The sequence below is a fragment of the Falco punctatus genome (genome assembly GCF_963210335.1).
Source record: "Falco punctatus genome assembly, chromosome: 4".
NCBI classification, from domain to species: domain Eukaryota; kingdom Metazoa; phylum Chordata; class Aves; order Falconiformes; family Falconidae; genus Falco; species Falco punctatus.
In genome coordinates this window covers 98294976-98317876 of record NC_137583.1, presented here as the reverse complement: position 1 = coordinate 98317876, position 22901 = coordinate 98294976, and the positions used below count along the sequence as shown (strand labels likewise).

The following is a 22901-nucleotide window of genomic DNA, read 5'->3' as shown; positions in this document are numbered from 1 at the left end:
TTGATAAATTTTTCAGCACTGCCTGTTGTCGTTGTCTCCCCTCCCCTCCCCCCTCCCCCCCCCCCCAAAAAAAAAAAAAGAAAAAAAAAAAAGCTTTTGGAAATGTGTATGTACAATTGTTTTAGTAAAGCTTATGGTCTACAGAGAGCATGGCATGGCAGCTGGGACCTCCAGGTACTTGCTCTCCAGCATTACAGAGGGCTTTCTCATGTTTTTGCAGGGGCTGAAGTGCTGGCAGCTTTCATTTCAATGCCCAAGGCATGTAAAAAGCCACCTCCATTGCAGGTTCGTTAATACAAAAGAGAGAAGATAAAATCGGGAAGGGGAGCTGAATGACCTAGTTCTAGGGCTTGCACAATGAATATCTTTGATCTTTTATCTGTAGGATGAGCTGACTTTTCTACAAGGCACTAAATAAAATAGTTGGTCTGGCAAGAGGGAAGAAATAGGACAGTAGAAAAACAGGCATTAGAAGCACGGGCTTCAGCCCAACAGTAAGTATCCAGTCAACACCCCTGAAAAAGCTGAACCTGCAATGACTGTCATCTGACAGTCTCAGCTTTTGTCCTTTTAACGGAAATCTGAATTCTATTTTAGAGTGCTGGATGTAGAAAAAACACATTGGAAAACTATTTTAGATTCCCTTGGTCCCTAAATATTAATTTCTTTGAATAGTGGTGGCCGTGATGGTAGCCTGTTGCCACATTTCTTCAGCTTAATTCCAGCCTAATATTCACACCAGTGTTCAGTGCAGATTCCTTTCAATGTGGTTTAATTTCTATAGCTGTGTGTCCTATCAGTTATAGCTAAGTAAAATTAGACTGCAATTTAATTGTAACACAATCAGCAGTTCTGGCCAATTAGAATGAGATTAAGTGCTGTGTAAATCTGTTATGGTAGGAAGCGATGCTGAAATAAGCACTTGGAGTCTCTAGTTAAAGGACACTGCTGTGCCTCTGCAGTCCCATCCAGGCAGTTCAAATTCAGCATGTGCGAGAAACAGGCATGTGCCTTCCTGCCTTTTGCCAGGGTGTGCGCGGCACCTGAGCCCATTTCTCCTTTTTTTGCAGTACGCTGTCTTTCGTGGCTGTACCGGGTGACATTTTCTTCTGCTCCTCCAAATCTGGCTGGTGAGAGGAGGCCGGGCTCTCTCGCTGGAGTCACCCTGTGGAGCAACCCGCAGCCCACTGGACAGCCCAGGTCAGCAAGGGGTGGGTGCCACACGGCCATGGTGGTACTCCTCAGCCTTCTCCCATGGGATCTTCAGGCACGAGACCTCCACCACGGGCTGGGACAGGGCAGCAGGGCGAGTGACGTGCTACCACCGGCTGGACTCCCCGCAACAGCCACCCACCTGAGAACCGAGCCTCTCCCAGCCCCTCTCCTGGATGCTTCTCAGTACCATGACGGATGCCAGCTGCTGGTTCCAGACAGTACTAAAAATGACTCACAGGACTCACAGGCTGCAGGGTGACGCTGCAAAGCGCTGAGCAGGATTTAGCTGGGAAGTTCCTGCAACGGGGGAGTCAACTTGTGATGACCCCTGCATCCTGCTGCAGGTAAGTAGGTTCAGGAGAATCAACGATCTAATGGCATTAGTCTAATACTATAGCAGCAGGAGATTATGCAGTCTGGGTTGACATTAGATGGCAGTAAAACCTGTGCTTTTCAGGAGCCCATATAGGTAGAAATGGGATTAAGCCAGGACGTGGCAGGGGGATCTCTTTAGGTAGGATCTCCCGGACCTGCCAGAGCTCAGAGGTCACTGTGAAGCACCCTGTACAACTGGAAATTTTAAGCACACCAAAGCAATTACCTAAAAGACCTTTACAGTCTAATTGGCTCAACCACGTTCATTTTAACAAGGCCTCTCATAAATAGATCTGGTAGAACTGCGAGGATATTGTAAAGCAGTTGCTGACTACCACTGGCAATTTGCTGCAGAAGCAAGGTGTAGCTCATGAAATGTCCTCAGACTTCACGCGGCAGTGTTCCTGATGTAGGCACCTCTGGAGCTGCGGGGGCTTTGAAATCTCCCTGTAGCAAGCACTGTATAAAAGAGATGCTAACTGAATTACTCTCATAGCTGTGAAGCATGATGACAGCTGGTCCTGAGACATCACGTAGGGCCCGCTGGTTGAAGCTTTACTGAGACTTTGAAAAACAGCAACAAAGAAGAGGAGGGCAAATGCATCACATGCTCTGCCTTGTAAATGGGGAAGGGCTTCTGAGAAGATAAGAAAATAATCTTTTAATATCATATAAGCCGTTTGTTCATTTAGCCACAGCAGAGCTAACAAACACAAATGTCATCTCACAGTTTAATTGCAATGCTGGTAAGCCTTTGTGGTGCCTCTTGGGGTTTTTGGTTTGGTTTTAAAGTCGAAACAGCTTGTAAAAGTAAATGAGTGTAGGAGATTTTGATTCTTTTGTTTACTTGTTGTTGCTTTGAAATAAGTGTTTTAGTCCTTCTGCTTGAATGAATGAATTTAAATTCCTTGCCCAGGAGTGCAGCAGAGCCCATGTAAAAGACCCAGTTGGGCAAGGGCTTCCAGATGATGGTTGTGAATGGGGAGGTGTTGCTCAGCCCAGACAATGTAATCTAGTCTCCCACATGCCTGATGGCAAAAGGCAGCCTAATTTAAGGTTTGTTGTCGGGATTGGGAAGTTTAGAGACACCTCATACGACTGAACCCTTTTCACTGCCAAAACCACCCCCTGGCAGAAGAGTTACACAGTTCCTTTTTCCCAGAGGGTTTGCACACTGGTTTTGGTGTTCACTCAGCTCTGGCGATTTGTTTTCTGTATACTTCAGCATGAATTTTGATTTGTCTGTCCATGTTTAGGACAGCATTTGCTGGTAAAGAGCACAAGCAGAAACAAGTGGAACACCAAGATGCTGTTTTCTAGCAAAGCAAGCCCTTCAAGTTTGTTACCAACGCATTCACGATTTGTTCAGGGTTGAGAAAAGTCTTTAGCTGTCTGGACTTTAGTGAGTTAGATGGGAATGAGAGAGCTCTCATCCATTGCAAATCAAGCCATGAAGTCTTTCCAAATACGCTGAGCCTGGATTTTCACAGGAGGCTGCTCAGACAATGCAGTCATGGAAACCCACTTTTAATCCTGCCGGGAAGTCCTGTAGTGGGTGACTGGAACCAGCTGTGACACAGCCAGCGCAGTGTCACTTGGGAAGCACAGGTGTTTGATGCAAGCCAGGGACATGCAGGCTCCACTGACCTTTACTGTAGGGCCCTGGTGGCCTCTGTGACAAGTCTCTGTTCAAACCCCATTTTAGTGCGGGATAGGATGAGGTTTGTGTGAGCCTGCAAATAAATAAGGCACACAAATATTGTCAGTCATCACTGCATTGCATAGACGGATGTTAAAAATTCAGTGTTGGCTTTTTTTGTGTTGGAGAGCTCCAAAATGAACATATGCATCTTCTACTTTTGTTCAGCTGAGCAGATTTTTAACTCACGTGAAATCTCTTAGGAGAAATCCCTGAATTTAACATCCTGTTTTCTCTCAGTGAGGTGCTGGTTAATTTAGGGTGTTTGTGATGTTACTGTGTTTCCCTCAAGTACCCATTTATAACATCTTCAAGTGTAAATTAGTTTCCTGTGTTATTACTCTTGACTAGTTTCAAGCAGCAGTTTGGAGTACAAGTGTTCCTTTCTCAGCTAGACCTGTCTCTGTATAGCAGAAAGCTGTATCAGGATCTTTATGTACTGCAGCAGGCCAGCTAGAATAAATAGAGTACTTCTATGGGAATGAACTAACCATTACATTTTAATGTTACCTAAAGATGTAAGACCAGCAGGGAGTAAAAATAGCAACAATTTGTCATCATAGCTGTCCTGGCATTATTTCGCGTAATTAGTATTACTGTTATCTACGCTTCAGGTGTCCCTTTTGTGCCAACGGGTCTCTTTCTGAGAACAACGGTGTGTTATGGCACCGTAAGCAGAGAATAAGAGCTAGTCCCTGCCCTGAAGGCCTTCCAGTAATATTGGATATAGGACAAGAAGGGGTTGAGAGGAAGGCACACAGCTTCCCGGCAGAAGGTTGTGAGGTGAGCCACTAAAAATTTAACTAACTGAAATTAAGGACTTCAGTCTAGCTTGTTCCGGTGTTTTCCTTTCAAATTCGTATTATCATGGCAGGTGTTTAAAAATACATGCACCCAGAAAGACTGTACAGGCCTTCTGTGAGTCAGGTTGAGACAACTATGTCTTCTCTTGTTTAGACGTGTGCAATAGCTACTGAGTGCATTTTGATATAGATAGCTGCAAGTGGCTCTTTCCGAAGGGTTGTAACAGAACATATATTTAGGAGGCCACATTGATTCATTACCAGCTTCCGGTGAGATAACGTGTGAAGTGAACATGAAAAATCAGTACGACAAGCAAAATGGAAGAGCTTGAGATAAGCAGGGCGAAAGAAAAGAAATCAATGTCATCCAGTGACTATGCTGGTGAAACAGAGTCTATAAGAGATGATATTAAATTCGTAAGTCATGTATTTCAAATACCGGCCCGTAACATCACGTGCAATAATATGTGTAACGGGGATCGAGATCAGTATATTCACGTAGTTGCAGTGAAATTCTTCAGACACCTAGTGAACTCTTCCTCCTACAAACTATTACAGTAAGTTCAGGGCCATGCCAGAGTATGTTTTCAATAACCTTTATGTATTTAGTACAGAGAGACTTATTGATGTAAGATAAAATATTAACCTGCCTTTCATAACCTGGGAAAAATATGCCACATCATTAGAAATAAAGACATTGACTATTACCTCATTGCTGCCCGTGGGTGTGTGCGGGTACATAAATAAATAAATAAATAGCTAATACAGCAAGGTCCTCTAATCAAAGCTGATTATTAATTTCATTCAGGCCACTTGCTCAGATTTTTGGAAAGACTGTACAGCATCGACAGGAAAGCTGCCTGAATGCTTTTTCTCCATGTTTGTATCTTTTTCTTACTTTTATTCTACTATGTCAGTGGACAGCTTGGCACTGTAAGAGAGTGAAGGCTCTCATTTCTTTTCTCACGCAGGACTGTTTCATACAGTACATTATCAACATCTAATATTAAATACATAATGGAGATTGTATTTTCCCAGTATTTCCTCACTGACTGGGGTTTGCCCCTCATTCAACCTCTTTTCAACACCATTGAAATGCCTTTCAAGAGCTTCCTTTCACTACTGTGATATTAGAATTTATTAAATTCTGTTGGCATTTTGAAACGTCTCTTTAAATACTCCTTGGACAAATGAGACATAGTCAGGTTATGGTTGAGCTGAGCACAAGAATGTGTGATGTGAAGGCAAAGGTGTTGTATTGCCATTAAAAAAACAATTCTTTTTTTTTTTTTTTTTTTTTTTCAGGAGGCAACAAAGGTCCGTTCTAGAGTCCAGCTGCTAAGGCCAGAGCAGCCCTTGCACCAGCTGCCCAGGACGCCTGCGGCTTGTGGGGCTGAGATAATTTACTAGCACTGTAAAGAAGTTGGAGACCATTGCCTGCTTGGAGGTATTTGCTGGTGAAGGAGAAATCCTGAGGATATAATTGTTTTTGTCACAGGTCTGCCATTGATTGTTTTGTTCTGAGGGTTTTTTTGTTAGCTTTTTACAATTTCTCCAATAAGAGTTCAGCCCTCATTTCTTCTGACTTCTTCTTTCTAATCATCATTGTCAGTCCTTTGTAATCTTTGTCAGCCACTCCAAGCTAGGGTTTAACAGCTGAAACTAGTGAAATGTCCTAAAAACCTAGGAGTTGTCTCCTTACAGCAGCAGAAAAACTGAATTCCTCATGTGTGTTATTTTCCTCTCCTGAAGTCTACAACCACACAGTTTACACCTGATTTATTTATAGTATCACTTGCTGTTAGTGTTCTTCCCTCCCATTGGAATATAGCTGGCATTTCCCCCCCTGTAATATACTGACTTGTATTTTGCTTGGAGCGAAGGCAACACGAAGGGGCCTGTTAGAGCATGTTTTAGTGCCTAGATGCAACACTGCTGTAACAGGCCCCTCTGTGTTGCCTTCGCTCCAAGCATTGGAGAAACAACTGCTTGTTTACGCTGAGGTTCCCATCCAGAGGTGCACCCAAATCTTCTTTGAAGCTTGCCTTTTGAAATTTAGAAGTCTAGCTAGGCTAGTGACTCTGTTGTAAAGGCTGAGTTAGCCTTGTGTTGAGTTTATAATGTGAAGTACTGGAAGACACAATTACTTGTCTTTGTGGATCATCTCTTGTGTTGCTCTGTTCTTCATTTACTTACTGTTTACATGCTTGTGACTCATTTAATTTCTAACAAAAAGACAGACAACCTTGAAACATCGTTCTTGTTTTTATCTGGGGCAGGTTTTTTAAGCTTCCAGCATTCCCAGCTTCTCTCTTGGACGAGTCTAAACATAAGGTTTAGTCTGGTGATCTAACCCGACTCAGAACACAAAAATGGAATTTGTGGCCATAAATGTACAGCTACCAGGCATCATGTTTCCAAATGCAACATCATCTTATTCAGAAAAACACGCAAAACTGTATTTCAGCTGAATTTTGATTTTCAATGAGGAATTGTAAATTTTGGCAGAAGACACAAAGTTTTTATGAAAACTTTGCACAACATAATAACCTTTGTGAATAACTGGGTTGTACTTTAAACTGAACTTTTCCAATGACCCAGTTTTCATTTGCAAGGGATCGGTGAGGGTATTTATGAGAAATTCATTACCATTACGGGTTTGACACCTTTTCCATTTGCGTTAAGAGTCTCTTTCTCTGTGTCCAGCATTATCTAAAGCTTTTCCAAATATCACCTGAAAATTGTATTTCTGTAGTCATAGACAGATTAAAATTGCCTTTTTGCTATGTAGATGTAACAATAATAATTTACCTAAGTAAAAGAAAAGCATCAACTGTTTCAAACAGCTCTTTTAAATCACTTTTCACTCCTCCAGTGCCTGAATAATGCAGTTCTTCACAGTTTCATTGCTGTAAACACAGCTGCACCCCAGTGTAACTGCATTCATTTCAGCTGCCCTACTTTGATGTGGTGCAAACCAATGATGGGACAGCACTTGCTCCCAATTTTTTCCTCATGTTCCACAGTGCGTTTCCACTAGAAAATGCATTCATTTGGCAGCAGAGCTGAAATGTGGTATTTACAGGAAAGTTAAAGAGAGAAAAAGCACTCTCCTTTGGAGTAGGTGTATCTTTATATATGTGTCAACTCACCTCATGGCAATGTTTGTAACTCTACCTATGCTAGATTCAGTATGAGAAGACCACAGGTAAGTCAACTAATCTGGTCTTTCTTTCTCTTCCTTGAGCTGTATGGTCTCAATGTATTTTAGGCAATTGTCTGCAGCAGAGGGTTGAAAACTTTGCCTATCTGTTCTATACACCAGAAGCCAGCTATCTGTGATTTGCTATTTGTAGTCTCCCATCTCATGCTGGAAATCTTCAGGAAAAGAGCCAAGTTACAAACCAGCCCTTATTTCTCACGGCAAAAGCAAGACATCACTTGCTTCCTTCTCCTACCTCACCTCTGCATCACGCTCTGGAGACTGGGAGGATGGCAGCAGTGAGTCAGTGTTCTCAGCTTTGCAGAAAACATCCTTTCGAGAATAACTTTTGAGTGTGAATCTCCTCTGTCACTGTTGGAAAATAATGCATCGGCCTTAAAATAAGTAATTGCTCAACCTATCCCCATGCACACATATGGTTTTGCAGTCTCCTACATCTTGCTGGGGTTTATGATACTGCAAGGAGAGCTGTGACACAGCAGAGCTGGGGCTCTTAGGCCAGCCAGCAGGACTAAATAGAGTTGAAAATGGAAGCATCAGCATCTGAAGTCTAATGTGTCCGTGAAGCTCAGAAGAGCTTTCGTTAGTGGCTTTGTTGCTTGCCAGAAAGGACCTTATATCTGACTCTGGAAAGAGTTTCTCTAGTATTCTGAAAAAGTATTTTCTTTTCTGGATTAAGTAGTAGCCTTAATCCAGAATTACCCAGAGACATTTTTACAGGGTAGAACAGGAGCGCCTCCAAGTCCCACAGAGGCTGAATGATTGAAAGGTCATTTGCTTTCATTCTCTTTCCAGAGATGTAGTATTTTCACATAGCAGAAACATACATTTGTTCATTAATTTAATTTCAGATGGTACAGAGGAGAGCTTTCCAGAGGCTTCTCAGCAGAGCAGAAGACGCCTCACTAGTCGGGATTAGGACTGTGAGTCATGAGCGGTTTTTTGCTGCTTTGACTCCGGTGCAACGTATTTTATGCCTTCAGGTCTTGGGGCCTGTTCTTCTCTTCATGTACTGCAGGCTTTCCTGTGGTGCAGACACCTTGTACTTAGGATGTGCAGCACTTCATGGCTACCTGTAGTGCTGGGGAAGGAGGCAAGTGTCCCCTTCCAAAAAATACTGTGATGGAGCCAGGTTATTCTGCACCACTAAAGAAATAAGGAACCAAGAACAAAGCAGCCTTAGGAAAAGAGGTGGGGGAGATAATCACTCCTGTTGTGCCTGTAATCCAGTAGGGTTAAGAGCTCTGTTTACATGCAGACACTGTGCTCTTAACCAGCTTAGCTGGAAACCATAAGAGACCAGATTGTTTTAACAGCTCTGCTGTGGTTGCAACTCCTTGGAGGCTCTTCATCACACAAAAGTCCTGCTGTGTTTTCAAGCACCTGTGTGTGCTTTCTGGCATGTCCTAGGCAATCACAAGGGTCCAGTACTCCAGCATCCATAAGCTTCCCCATCTTTTCATTAAAGGTGTCTTTAGGCAGCATTGTGCACTTCGTACAATACTTTATCCTAATCTGTGCTTCATTTAATAGTAATAAGGTTTTTTAAATACTCCGGTTTGGAAGATTTTTGCTGCCTTCCCCCCCCCCCCCCCAGATGAGAGAAGGAAAGCTGGAAGCAGTAACGATTGGAAAGAAGGCAAGAAAATGAAGATAGAGATACATAGGAGTAATTTAGGAGGGAAGTTTGGCATGATGTTATTAGTAAAAATGGGGAGAACTAAGGAGGATGATAGAAAGGGCATTGTTGAGACATATCTTGGAAGTGATGTCAAATCTCCCTACTTGCCATCCTGCAGTGGGGAGGCAAAGGCTTGGCAGCAAGTACAGCAGCCCTGTGGTTTGCCCCAAACCCTGCTGCTCACTGGTAGTTGATGCCTGTGTTGCTTGAGAGGAGAATTAAAGCAGCTCCCTCATGTGGCTATAATCCTGTGTCCCCAAGGCTCACATTCACGTGGCGCTCAGCAGCTTTGCCACCAGCGCAGGTAGCCGGATATGCCAGCCATACAGCTCTTGTGCATCAGCACAGCAATGCAGAGCACACAGAGTACGCTGCCAAAGCAGGTTAGAAAACTCCTGGCACCCGACTCATGCCTAAAGTGATTTTTGTTTGGAACGTAAAGTTCTATATATACATTGTATATGTGACATATTAAGACCTCTCTCTTTAGGTATAATGTAGCTGGTACTACAGTAGAGCTATGTGCAGGCTGTCCCACTCTTTCCATGAAACATCAGCCACTGAGGAGGTACAACATAAAATTCCCTCTGCCCAGCCTAAGCACAGTGGTACGTACCCCTCGTGCATCAGGTCCGCTGATGCAAGTTTGAGCAATGCTATGGTGCCTCTTCCAGTTTTTTGTGCTGCCTGGTGAGAGTCTGAAAACTGCATTCAGGCAAATCTCCTGTGAAGACAACACTCCCTCCTAAGAAGCTATAGAAAAGAAATGCTGTTCTGAAAATAAATAAGGTAAGTTATTTCAAAGATCCCATTGTTCTTGATTTTTCCTTCTTTGTGAAATAGTCTCTTATTTTCCAAAGAGGAAATACAGTCCCTAAATTAGATCTCTCAGGGATGCTGGCTCCAGAACTGTGAAAATTAATACACAAGCAATTAAATTAGAAAAATAAAAACAAACCCAACAATGGAGCAAGAAAGAAGTCACTGACATTAAAACCAGAGATATGCAAATTTAGTCATAAACTCTCAGCCAAATTTAGGAAATTTTTTGATCTTTAATTCACTTCATTCTATCATCAGAATCCTTCTTGCTCATTTTCCCCCAGGATAAAGGTCCATCATTAAATAATGGATGCATAAAATCCTCTTTCTATTTCTTCCTCCAAATAAAATTCTTTATAGAAAATAATGAAGGGGAGCAAAAATTGAAGATGAAAAGAAACTACAGTGATGGTAACTGACAAACAAAGCCAGGGCTTGACGGATTAATTTCATTCTCTGAATTACACTGATCTTATTTGCAGGGTCATTTGATGCCGCTTTGTTTTAGACTGAAGAGTCCTGCACACAGAGAAAGGAGTAAAAAAAAAAAAAAAAAAGGAATTTTCATTTGGTGTGAAGTAGACTGAGTTTTGATTTACTTGCTTTTTATAAACAGCTGGACTCTTACAGTACTAGCCTGCAGAATCAGGAAAGCTATCACTGTGCTATTAACAGACAAGCCCTCTGAAGCTACCCCACCCACAGAAAAGCAGAGCCACCAAGGAGCAGCAAGACACAGTGGCCTTCAGGGAACACAGAAAAATTTGTTCTATGATATCAGCAGAGATCTGCAGGAGACCTGAAATTTTTACTTTGGGGCTATTAACATTATGTATTTTTATTTTTCTACCCAAAACAGTTCAAGTGATCAATATGCATATGACAGCCTGGACTGTGCTGCTGAGGGAGGTAATGCTCAGCACTGAGATCACCCTGCTCTGAGCCGGCCTTTGTGGCTCCCAGGCAAAGTGTTTCCCTTCTCCCTGGGGCAGAGACTCAAACAGTGTCAGAGTGATTGCTATTAAAAAAAGTCCTGGCTCATAAAGATGTTCACAATTACCTAGAAAGTATATCTGCAGCTGTTAGTGTAGCTTGCTAGTTAGAAACTTTGAAGGGCAAAGTCAAGTAGCTGTAAATTAGAAAAAGCCACAAAAACTTCTCTTGTAATCTTCATTCAGTTTGTCATGGATATGTGTTATGACATACCCAGATTTTTGGCATTATGTGTAATGCGCTCAGCACGTTCTTTTTTTGTAGCCAGTTCATTGATAGGAAGGTGGTGGTGGAGAAAGGGAACTGCTCTCTTTAGCAGTAGTGCACTATTCGGAGCTACAGCTGTTCGTTTTGTCACCAGGAAGATCTCTGTACATCTCAGCAGCTCAGCTGTAATTAAAAGTCGTAATTGATAGATGATTAAAGGCTGTATCATAAAAAATGACTTGACCCTACTACTACAGATTATTAGATTACCAAATAGAAGTAGGCACTTTTCAATAAGGTTCTTTTGCTCTTCCAGATTATTCCTGACAGCTCCTGTAATGAAAATGTCAAGATATCTCTGTGAAATGTCTTTGAATTAAGAAGGCACATTATCATGTTTGCAAATTGTTACCAAATTACACTCATCAAAAGGGTATTTTACTCCACTGATTGTTCTGTTACAGCAAAAAATAACAAAAAGCCTAGAGATGGATGTCCTTGTGCAGCAGCATTTCTGTCATGTTGTCAAATTTCATTAATCTTCCTTTGGCTCATCTGTGCTTCTAAAATACCTGCAGCATTACTTGCATATCTGTACTATTATATATTATACTTGTCTAATATACTAGCTGTGCATGCTGTAGACCTTGAAAGTGGAACTAGAATTATAGGCCCTTTGTAAAGGGGGTGAAGGCTCTATTACCATTCATTATAAAAAGGGATTAATTAAAGAACTAACTGCTGAATGAAATGGTTTTTAAAAGCCTCTTCAAAATGATTGAGTTTAGAGAGTCCCGCATTAACAATAACAGACTAATTCTGGTAGACCAGAACAATATCTGTTGGTGTTTTTTTTTAACATTTCTAAGCACAGCATAAATATCAAGCATTGCCAATTCATAACATTTTCACAGCCTGTCTTATGACATGCATATACAGACAGATGCATAACAAAATATCTATCTCTATATCATATGTTATATAAAAATTCCACAAAAATGTGTAGATACAGATATTAAAGCCCTACTTAAGTGTCCAAGAATTGCATGAACATTTCATTTTCCTTATTAAAAATATTCCTGACCCCTGAGGTCCGTAAAAGAACACAGATACTCTTGCCCTGTTCACCAAAAAATAAAATAGGGGAAACAGAATTCAAATAAAAGAATAAATTTTTCTTCTTTTCCTTTTTGTATCTCATAATCTGTAGAACAATCTCACATTTTTTTAAGTCTTTGCACATGCAAAACTGGCTCTCAGCAGCAGAGATTTGTTTACAATGCATCATCTTTTCAGCTTTTAGCAAGGAATTCAAGAAAAATGAACTCAAAGTAAGCATTATAATGCTTATAAGGGTAACAGTAAGGAAAAAACACAACAGGTTTTTTTATCTATAACAAAGTGCAAGGGGGAGCTGGGGCTCAGAGACACAGACTAGAACAGAAAAATATACTGTCTGAAGCACCCTGTGAGGAAACATCATTTAAGAAACTAAAACTTGACTTTTCCTAGTTAATTTGACCTTTGGAAAGAAGGTAAAGCTTTCTTCAGACATGAAGTTGACATCAAGTCAGCTGAGCTCCTTTCTGTCAGCTTTCTTTCCTGTGTGCAAGGTAGCTTTTGAGGCTTCTCTTAAGAAACTCAAGTTTTAAATTGCCTTCCTGTGCCAAAGTTTGGACACAAGAAAGCAGATGCACCATTTCATAAGTATCACTTTTTTTGTTATACTGCTTCTCATATTAGCAAGCTAGGATATGACTGGAGTCAAACTGGACCCTTTCACAGAGCAGGATGTAAGCAGAGTCCTAGAGGAGCCTGAATGCTCCTACTAAATAGATATCCAGCTGTGTAATGATGCAGCTCTGTGTGTGAGGCCCTAATGGTACAGCAAATGTGTGAGTACCCTTGCATGGCCCTGGAAAAAAATATGCAAAGAGGTACACGCACCGTATGTTCATAAAAATAGTTTCTTCCATTCATTCCAGCTTACCTTCTTATCCTGTAGGTGCTGGGCCTGGAGAAATGATACATCTGCTGCAGTGCCTGTCCAATGAAATTTATGTTCCAGGTTGCAGGCCGTACAATGCCTAAAAAAAGATAAATTGAGATTATCAGAGCCTGCATGTTAATCAGGGAGCAATTTTTTCAGGCAAGAAGCAAGGATAGGGATTGTCCTGTTTGTCTTCCCCTGTCTGGTGTACATGTGCGTTAATCTGCAAGAAGACACTTGACTACCTGGGTTTCACAGCTCTTAACACCTCCATCGTGACAGGAACTTAAACCCAGTTCTCATTCATAAAATGCAACCAAAACAGTAAGGAGTAGCTGCAGTGACCATTTTTTCTTTAGCAGCTCTGAGTTTCAAGAGACACTGTTCAGCTAGGTCAGTGGGGAACCTGGGATCAGTTCCCCCTCCAGTGCACATCATGCCCCAATATATTCAGATAGCTACAGGTGCCTTGTTTTCCCAAGGTTAAAGATCTGCAGAGGTTTGACATAGAGAAAAATGAAAGATTCAAGTGCCATTCTTTGCTGACAGTGCCAGAAATGTTGGGGTTTTTAAATGTTGTTATATCAATTCTAGTGACTGCAAAATTTGAAATAAATAGAAATACAAAAATCACCATTTCAACTTGACATATAGGGTCTCAGATAAATAGTCTTTTGTGAAACCCTGCCATTCACTCTCAGACTAAATATTATTTTACAGCATTTTCAATAGCCAGGTTTTATAAGCAATTTCTTCTCATTGTCCTCTTATTTTTTCCCCTGTATTTTAAAGCATCAAGGAAGCCACTTTTTCTGTAGTACCTGCATCCATTCTGCCAGCACCCCAGCAGCACACAGCATGCATATGTATATAAACCGAGTGGAAAATTCCACTGAATGAGAGCTCTCTCAGTACTCTTCCAGGCTTATATCAGCTTCTACAAGACAGGGGAGTAAAGATACTCACTTTTAATGCAGCAGGTGTGTAGCTTGTGGAGCGCACTCATCATTCACCGATTCCTGCCCTCCTTCCATATTCTGTGGGAAAGCTGCGTGTGAAGGCAGGCAGGACTCCTATTTGATATATGTCCATCTTTATGAATTAAGAAGCCTGGTTTATTCCTTGACACCTACTGTCCAAGGTCTGATTTAACTTACTCTGTCAGTTAGTTACAACTGTAATCAGTAAAAGATCACCCCCAACCCTCCTTAGCGTGCTTATCCCATCCTCCCTGCCAGTAACAATTCATATAATCACACCCTGACTCATGGGGTCACTGTAAGCGACCAAACACTGACAGACAAAAATGAGCTGTTTGGCTGGAAAGGGAGCAGCTCAGACTCAGCAAATGCCTGATGTACTGTGGCAGTGATGGTGATGCGGAGCAGCTAGCAGCCAGGAGGGGCAGGCATCTTGTCCTACTGGCCCAGCCACAGAGAAGTTGAGCGCTCTTGAACACTCACAGATGCAGGTGTGTGCTTGCTGTCCCCACATAGCTGACTGCTTTCATTTTTGTTTCAAGGATTCCAGAAAGTTCCACAGCTAAGGAGAGAAAAGGCAGCAAATTAATCCTGTGTCAGAGGAACATTAAGGCTGATGAAATGTATATATAAACTACTAGAAATACTGGCATTATGTTAGTCTGCAGAAGTGTGACATGCGCGACAATGTGAGTTGGAATGTTCATATTGCTGGCAATCACTCTGCAGGATTCCTGCCCTACATAAGCCACTGCTTTAATACTGAATCTAGGCTGAAGACTAAGAGGAAGGGACTGCAAGTCCATAAAATACCTTACACAGTAAGCACAGCACTGCCTATTAAAAGCTTCTTCATTCTTCTTGCAGTACAGATCCAAGCAAAGCCTGTGTCTGTAAGATCAATTAATGGTAAAAGAAGCTACCAACAACACGAAAATAAGCTGCTTAAAAATCATACTGTAAAAGAGACACAAGCTGGCTGCTGCTCTGTGCTGTGATTACTCATAAGTACACGAGCTGATGTCTGACTTAGGTGATGGGCAGCTGCAACTGAACATAAACCCTAAAGGATATAACTGTACTCAACCAACACCATTCCATGCCCTGGCCAATGCAGATGGTAGCATAATGATGCATGGGCCCAAGGGGAATCTGTTATTGGAAGCTGGGCAGCTGCGAGAAGAGGAGCTGATTAGTAGTATGTGGTGCCTTTGCCAAGCATAATGCCAGGGCATACAAGGAGACCCAGGCCAGCCCAGAGAAAACATCCCTGAAAAACAGCTTCTTCCACTCTCTCCACTGCTGTGATGAAGCCCAAAGCTGCCCAGCATTCCCAAGCCTCTTCACATTCACGTACACAATTTACTTGTTTGATCTACTTCTTCATCATAAGAAAAATGCCACATGAAGAAACACAGCACTGACCATGAGGGTAAGATGGCATCGTCTGGGTCCCACCCAGTGTGCAAAACAAGACCTGGCCTGTCTTCTGGCCCTGAGGCACAGCAGGGCTCACATCTGTGACACCAGCCCTGTCCTCACCCCGAAATAAGGTGCCCTGCTCCAGGCAGATCTCTGGGAACAGCCCCTCAAACACATCATGCCCTGTCCCTCACAGTCCCGTTTTCTATGACATCCTGTGTGGTAGAGGCCAAAACTCACGTCCAGGGCACGCAGCCTTGGCAACAGGTTACACTAACCTGGCTTGTGCTTACCTTCAGCAGCACTTGTAAGTACTATATCAAATGGGAATCTCTCCAAATCTCCAAATCTCTGCCAGTGTAGGACGCTTTGCGGGATGCTTGTTTGCATGCCTTGTTTGCAAGAAGAATTACATCTTGGTCTGTTTATGCTCAGAGAATTACCCTGCTGTTGTGGGTGTATCCATGGCCACATGCTCTGAGGTGCTCCAGCGTGGCCTCATGGACAGCCACTGATGCTTCAAGCTGTACTTGCTGCAGCATGGACTTACCCACCACCAAAGACGCTTTAAGGTATACCTTCTCCAGCACAGACTTATCCTTAGGCCACAATCTCCTCAGAGGTATACCTACTGCAGCACAGACAACCACGGCCACAGATGCTTCGAGGTACACCTGCTCTGGCATGGGCTTATCCATGGCCACAGGCACTTTGGGGTGTCTTGCTCCCATGTGGACTCATCCACAAGTCAGTCGCTTTGACTCCAGTTCACACGGGAGCTCCAGCCTGTCTAGTACAGCAGCACAGAAACAGCAGCCATGCCCTGGCCATCTGCCAGCCCCGGCGCATCCCCATTGCTGTTACCAAAATGTTCCCAGGCACAGCAGAGTAAGATGATAAGCAGTGCAGCAGCACAGCAAGCAGCAAAAGCAAAAAGCAGCCACTAACGAGCACTAGACTCTAATATACAGTAAGGCAAGCAAGCCCTAGGGCAAGCACAGGAGCCTGCCGATTAATAGCTTAACAGAAATAACAGCTATAAATTCCATCTAGCACTTTCCAATCAAATCTGTTGCTATCATTAACCCTTTGAGCTCCATGTTGGGTGCCAAAAAGGACTATCGTCGTTAAACGCCAGCTGACAACTAGCCCTCCCCCAGATGCTTGCTCACTCCCACCGTGTGAGATGGGGGAGAGAATCAGAAGGGTAAAAGTGGGAAAACTTGTGTGGCTTGGGATAAAGTCAGTTTAATAGGTAAAGCAAAACTCGCACACGCAAGCAAAATCAAAAGAAGGAGTTTACTCACCACTTCCCATCAGCAGGCAGGTGTTCAGCCGTCTCCAGGAAAGCGGGGCTCCATCATGCATAATGGTTACTTGGAAGACAAACACCATCACCCCGAAGGTCTTCTGCTTCCTTCTTCCCCCAGCTTTATACTGCTGAGCATGGTGTTACATGGTATGGTTTGGTCAGTTGTTTGGTTGTAACCCCAGCTGCCCTGGCTGTGTCCCCTCCCAACTTCTTGTGCACCCCCAGCCTAATTGCTGGTGGAGCGGTGTGAGGAGCAGGAAAGGCCTTGACTCCGTGTGAGCACTGCTCAGCAGTAACCAAAACATCCCTGTGTTACCAACACTGTTTCCAGCACAGATCCAAAACAGCCCCATACCAGCTACTATGAAGAAAATTAACTCTATCTCAGCCAAAACCAACACAGCTGTGGATGGTAAATGGAAAAAGGGTTATAAAATGTTTTTTTTTATATTTTAAAACCATTTTCAGGTTCCAACAATTAGACAAAGTTCTGGCCCATGCTACAGGTCCCAAATATACAGCTGTTCACAGCAAATATGTGAGTTTTTAAACCGAAGTGTTTTGGTAACAGGATTTCAGTCCCATTAATTTCTGGACAGAACAGCGCAGAAATGAACTTTGTCATTTGGCGTTTATTTCTACCATTTTCTTCCTACCTATGGAAATGAGGAGATTCATGGAATTTATACATCAGAGAAATAAAATCTTGTTCTCTGTTTCACATATGCATTTAATATCTTGCTTCCTCTTGAAATAGCAGCACACACGCCTCACCGACACCTGCGAAATGGCTTCTTATAAGCACAGCAAGGAAGCTTGAGGCTACATACTGGCAACACAGAAAGACCTAGAAAAAGATGAAATCCATGATTAAACTGATGTAGCAAAGAAACACAAACCAAAAAAAACCACACACCAGTGAACCTGTGGTAAATGGAAATAAAGAAAAGGATGAAGCCTGACCTCAGTGTTGGGGAAGGTTATGGAGCAGATCATCCTGAGCACCGTCACACAGCATGTGAAGGACAACCGGGGGATCAGGCCCAGCCAGCATGGGGTTATGAGAGGCAAGTCCTGCCTGACGAACCTGATCTTCTACGACAGGATGACCTGGCTAGTGGATGAGGGAAAGGTGTGTGGATATTTTCTGCCTGGATCTTACTAAAGCCTTTGACACCATCTCCCACAGCATTCTCCTGGAGAAACTGGCTGCTCATGACTTGGATGGGTGTACTCTTTGCTGCATAAAAAGCTGGCTGGATGGCTGGGCCCAAAGCATGGTGGTGAATGGAGACAGATCCAGCTGGTGGCCAGTCACAAGTAGTGTTCCCCAGGGCTCAGCCCTGGGGCCAGTCCTGTTTAGTATCATTATCAATGATCTGGATGAGGGGATTGAGTGCACTCTCACTAAGTTTGCAGACGACACCAAGTTGGGCGGGAGTGTTGATCTCCTTGAGGTTAGTAATGCTTTTTAGAGGGATCTGGACAGGCTGGCTTGATGGGCCGAGGCCAATTACATGAGGTTCCACAAGGCTCAGTGCTGGGTCCTGCACTTGGGGCACAACAACCCCACACAACACTACAGGCTGGGGGCAGGGTGGCTGGAAAGTCGCTCAGCAGAAAAGGGCCTGGGGGTGCTGGCTGAACATGAGCCAGCAGTGTGCCCAGGTGGCCAAGAAGGCCGATAGCATCCTGGCTTGTATCTGAAACAGTGTGGCCAGCAGGACTAGGGCAGTGATTGTCCCCCTGTACTCGGCACTGGTGAGGCCGCACCTGGAATATTGTGTTCAGTTTTGAGCCCCTCACTGCAAGAAAGACATTGAGGTGCTGGAGCGTGTCCAGAGACGGGCAATGAAGCTGGTGAAGGGTCTGGAGCACAAGCCTTAGGAGAAGGAGCTGAGGGAACTGGGGTTGTTTAGCCTGGAGAGGAGAAGGCTCAGGGTGGTGGTGGAATCACTATCCCTGAAAGTGTTTAAGAAACCCATAAACCTGGTGCTTAGAAGCATGGTTTAGTGGTGGACTTGGCAGTCCTAGGCTACCAGTTGGACTTGATGATCTCAAAGGTCTTTTCCAACCTAAATCATTCTACGATTCTATGAAGCTGCCACAGTTATTTCTGAAGTTCATCATTATTTCTGGGTATTTTACTTACTTTAATTCCAAGGCTGTACTTCATGGCCAGCAGCTGAGTGTTTTTCTGTTTCTGTGAAGACTGCATGATCCGATACAGGACTGTGCACCAAATTCATGTCAGTCCTATGTATTGTGTTAACATCCTGTAGCTCAGCATAGTTTTGGTGAAAATCACATTTTTAATATAACAATGGACAAAAAGCCACTTGTCTTGCAGACTGGCCTTCTTACTGAGCTCTTACATAACCACATGTTAAAGCAATGCCCTCTGACAAATTTCTGATATTGTCTCACTATGTCCTCCTGGCTCAAAATAATTACTGCATGACCCAAATCGTCATCCCTATAGCTGCATTATTTCTAGCTATGTTGACACTCAGCTGCAGAGCATCCCTTTTGCCCCATCCTTTTTCAATAATGCGAAAATGGAATTTGGATTAATCAAACCCTGCAGCTCACCACCTGCAGCACTTGCAATTTCCAGCTTTCAAGGCTACAATGGCAACAGGAAAGGCTCATCAGGGCATGGTAACAAGGCAATTGCTTCAAACCAATGGTACGAATACTGGCCACATAAATGTGGAAACATCATCACAGGAACAGGAAGGCTGCTCCATCAAAAATGAACTCAAGGCTAAATACCACCCCCTTGCAATTACTTATGAAATTATATAACTGGGAATGGATGTGGGACAGGTCGAGGCTAAATGCTCAGAAATGTAGCTGTCACTCTGCTGGGTCCAGTTTACAGGAAAATACATGGGGAGAACATTTCACCAGTGCCACCTGCTGCTCAGAGGACCTGCCAATAGACACAGCTCAGGCGGTAAGCTAGGACTGAAACCAGCCCAACAATTCTGAATTTTGCTGCCTGCCTTTAATGCTTTAGGAGACATGTTGGTTGTGTTTTTAATGGAGCCTTCTCCCTCCCTTTTCTCTAATTCACTGGAAGATAGATGCCTAAGAAGTATTAGGAGAGCTTTGTCAAGTCATAAATTTCCAATTGATGAGGCAAGCCTCGAGTTTCACTTGAACAGATGAGCTAATCCTCACAGCAACAGAGGAAGAAGTAAGCCCATTCTACACGAGCTTCTAGGTGAACAAAAATACTTCTGACAAAAATCAGGTGAAACAAACTCTTAGAAGTTTTTACTGAACTTAAAACCCAAATAAAACGACAGTATAGGGCAACTGAAAAAATATTAATTTTGCAAGTTTCAATTTCTAGTAACTTTTTGAAGTACCCTACCTTTCAAGATGAAAATTGGAAGCCCACCAATTTTTACATTTTAGCAATGATACAATGAAATATTAAAGGGTGTTGAATCTCATTCATTTTTGAAACTTCAACGGGAAATTTGTTTCAGTTGATGCCTCCTTATAGTAGGTTTTGGTTACCACAGACTGGCCCTTCCAAATAGAGTATCATAAAACCTTTCTCAGCTCTACTTATAATCTCAAAACAGAATTCATCACAAGTGCCTACTTTTAAGAGGAATCAACAGTAAACTCTGAGTTTTGGATAACTCTTCTAAAAAATCTAAACTTGTTTAGATTCACCTAAAAATTGGATTTCAGGTAAACGAGAATACTGAACTTCAGTGAAGCAGACACGTGGGGCCTGCCTCTGCTCTCTGTAACAAAACTTGACTTTTTCTGGTTTCTGAGTTTTGAACAGGTTTTTCAATGTAAGAACGTTCCTAGCAAGCTGCACAGCTGGTGGTATGGCTGGAGACTGGGCTATGTTTTCACTCTAGCTAATCTGAAGGGAAGCTTCCCAGAACAGCCCTCTCAGTTATCAGCTCCAGATGCTGCACCTCTGCTCTTCTCAGCCAGTTACTGAATGAGGATGGGCTCCCTCAACTATTTTTTTTTTAATCAGGTAGGAAGTATTATGCAAATATTTCCTTATTCCCCAAAATCTTGAACACTGGAGAAATTAATTTTTGCCTCTTAGGAAAAAAAACTCTTCTCTCTCCCTCTCTCTTGCTCTTTCTCTTTTTTTACCATGTAGTGTTAAGTCTTGCATCATGGCATCCACACAAAAAAGAGCTGAGGATCTGTTGCACTGCATCTCCACAGATCTCAGAAGCTCTAAACTAATTCATACTAGCTAAAATTCTAGCTCTATTGGATGATAGAATTCCTTAAATTTAACAACAAATACATCCTTAAGACATAAAAAATGAAATTATATTTGGCATTGAATAAATACCTTTCCTCTGACAGTCTACTCACAGGAAACAGCAGGAGATCACGAGAGTTTATCTCAGTCATACAAGAACTAAGAAAAAGTCTGAACTGACGTTTCCCTCCAGCATAAGCACACAGACAGACGCTTATGCTTACGCACAGACACTGGTACCTGCTTTTCATAACAGAAGTACTTCACATGATACATGCGTATGAAAGCTCTACAGATTTGCAGTTTCAGGGCAAATGTATTTCTGCATGGATATGCCTTGTAGCATTTTCAAAGATTTCATTAGTTTCAGCCAAGTACCAAAAGAATAGCACACATTTGATATTTGTGATACACAGTATCACCTGTTACAGTAAATGCATTTCAAGCTGTGATTACAAATGCAGCAGTCTCCTCCAGGGCTTACTGCTTTTGTCTATGCAGCATTAAAAAATGTATCAAAGTCCTATGTGTGTAATCTTTTATAAATAATTCTTGCCCTGCAGGTTATTTAACTCAGAACTGCCCTGTGCAATTAGTGGTCAAAGATGACAAAGTAGGAAGTGATCTATTTAAAAGAGCAGTACTTGAAGTACTTCTACTCTCATGAGTAATTGATTCCCATAATTCTTTTGATTCAGTATCCATTATATTATTTGTAAACCAGGCAGACTGACAAAAAAGAACCTCTGATACATCCCTAGGTACACCTGACCATGAAGTGACACACAGATAGTGATAAAGGTATATGCATACTTATGCATGTATAAATCACTTTTGTTCCACACCAACTAACTGAATTAACGCAATTGACAACAAATGAAGTTTTGTTAAATATTTGCAAGATGATGGTAACAGTAATGCTAAGGTCATATTTTAAAAACTAATAAGTAAACAATTCTCACAGCAACTGCATGACTAACTTTCACATACAGCTATTGCTCTTGTGGGCTTCAATACCTATTTCCCATTTCCATCACAGAGTGCTTTGACTCTGCAAGAAACATCTCATTTGGATATAAAAAACCAATCCCTTCCCGAGTGCCAGGATATGAGCAAAGCATCATCAGTTAAGATTCACAAGAGTTCCTTTGTGAAGTTTGTGAAGGCTCCTAGACCAACACAGTAGTTTTACCTGAGTTTTGTGAAGAGAGGTCTTGCATTCTCTGTTTTCACATGAGATAGCTTTTATTTGTTTTTAACCACCCTAGCTATTTCAAAGACTATTTTTTTCAGGACTTGTTTAAAGCATATTTTCAAGCAAGGCCTGGTAGGGTTTGGGCAGTTTTGTTTGACAAGTTCAATTAGCTGGAGCTATTTTAGTGGTCATCCGTCTGTTCTTTAAATTAGCAATTGAAAAGGCCTTGACAGATGGGTTTGTGGTCTGTTTAGTAAGAGGAAACCCTTGACAACATACTCCAAGTATTGTAGGTCTCAATCCCCACCAGGGCCGGAAAGAAGGAAATCTTCCAAATTCTGCAACAAGAACCAGCAACGGCAAGAGCCCTGGGGAATCTGGGAGTTCAGGTGCAGCTGCTAGCCATTGCAGCTATATAAGCCAACTGGCAAAATCACAGTAATGCAAGATGCAACATTCAAACTACACAGCCAGAATCCCTCACTATTCTGTATGTTTACAAGCCACCATGAAGGGAGAGTTTGTAAGTATATATGACACAGAGGGACTTCAGCAACACTTCAGGGCAGAATCAAACAGTAATGCCAGATGCAGGGTAAAGACAGAAAGGAATGGTTGCACCTACTTCAGCTGACTCGAGCAGTTGCCCATTGATATATCCCCATTTCTAATATGTCCTCATTCAGGGCAATAATTATGGCTCCTACAGGCCACATGCTTTTAAGG

At 42.5% G+C, this 22901-nt stretch overlaps 1 long non-coding RNA gene across 1 annotated transcript; it reads left to right on the top strand.

Annotated features, from left to right (window-relative positions):
- The first annotated feature begins 500 nt into the window (after window positions 1-500).
- LOC308061928 lies at window positions 501-20808 on the top strand. The gene is made up of 2 exons (XR_013927391.1): window positions 501-1559; window positions 5398-20808. It is a non-coding gene; the product is annotated as an uncharacterized lncRNA (long non-coding RNA).
- Window positions 20809-22901: the final 2093 nt, after the last annotated feature.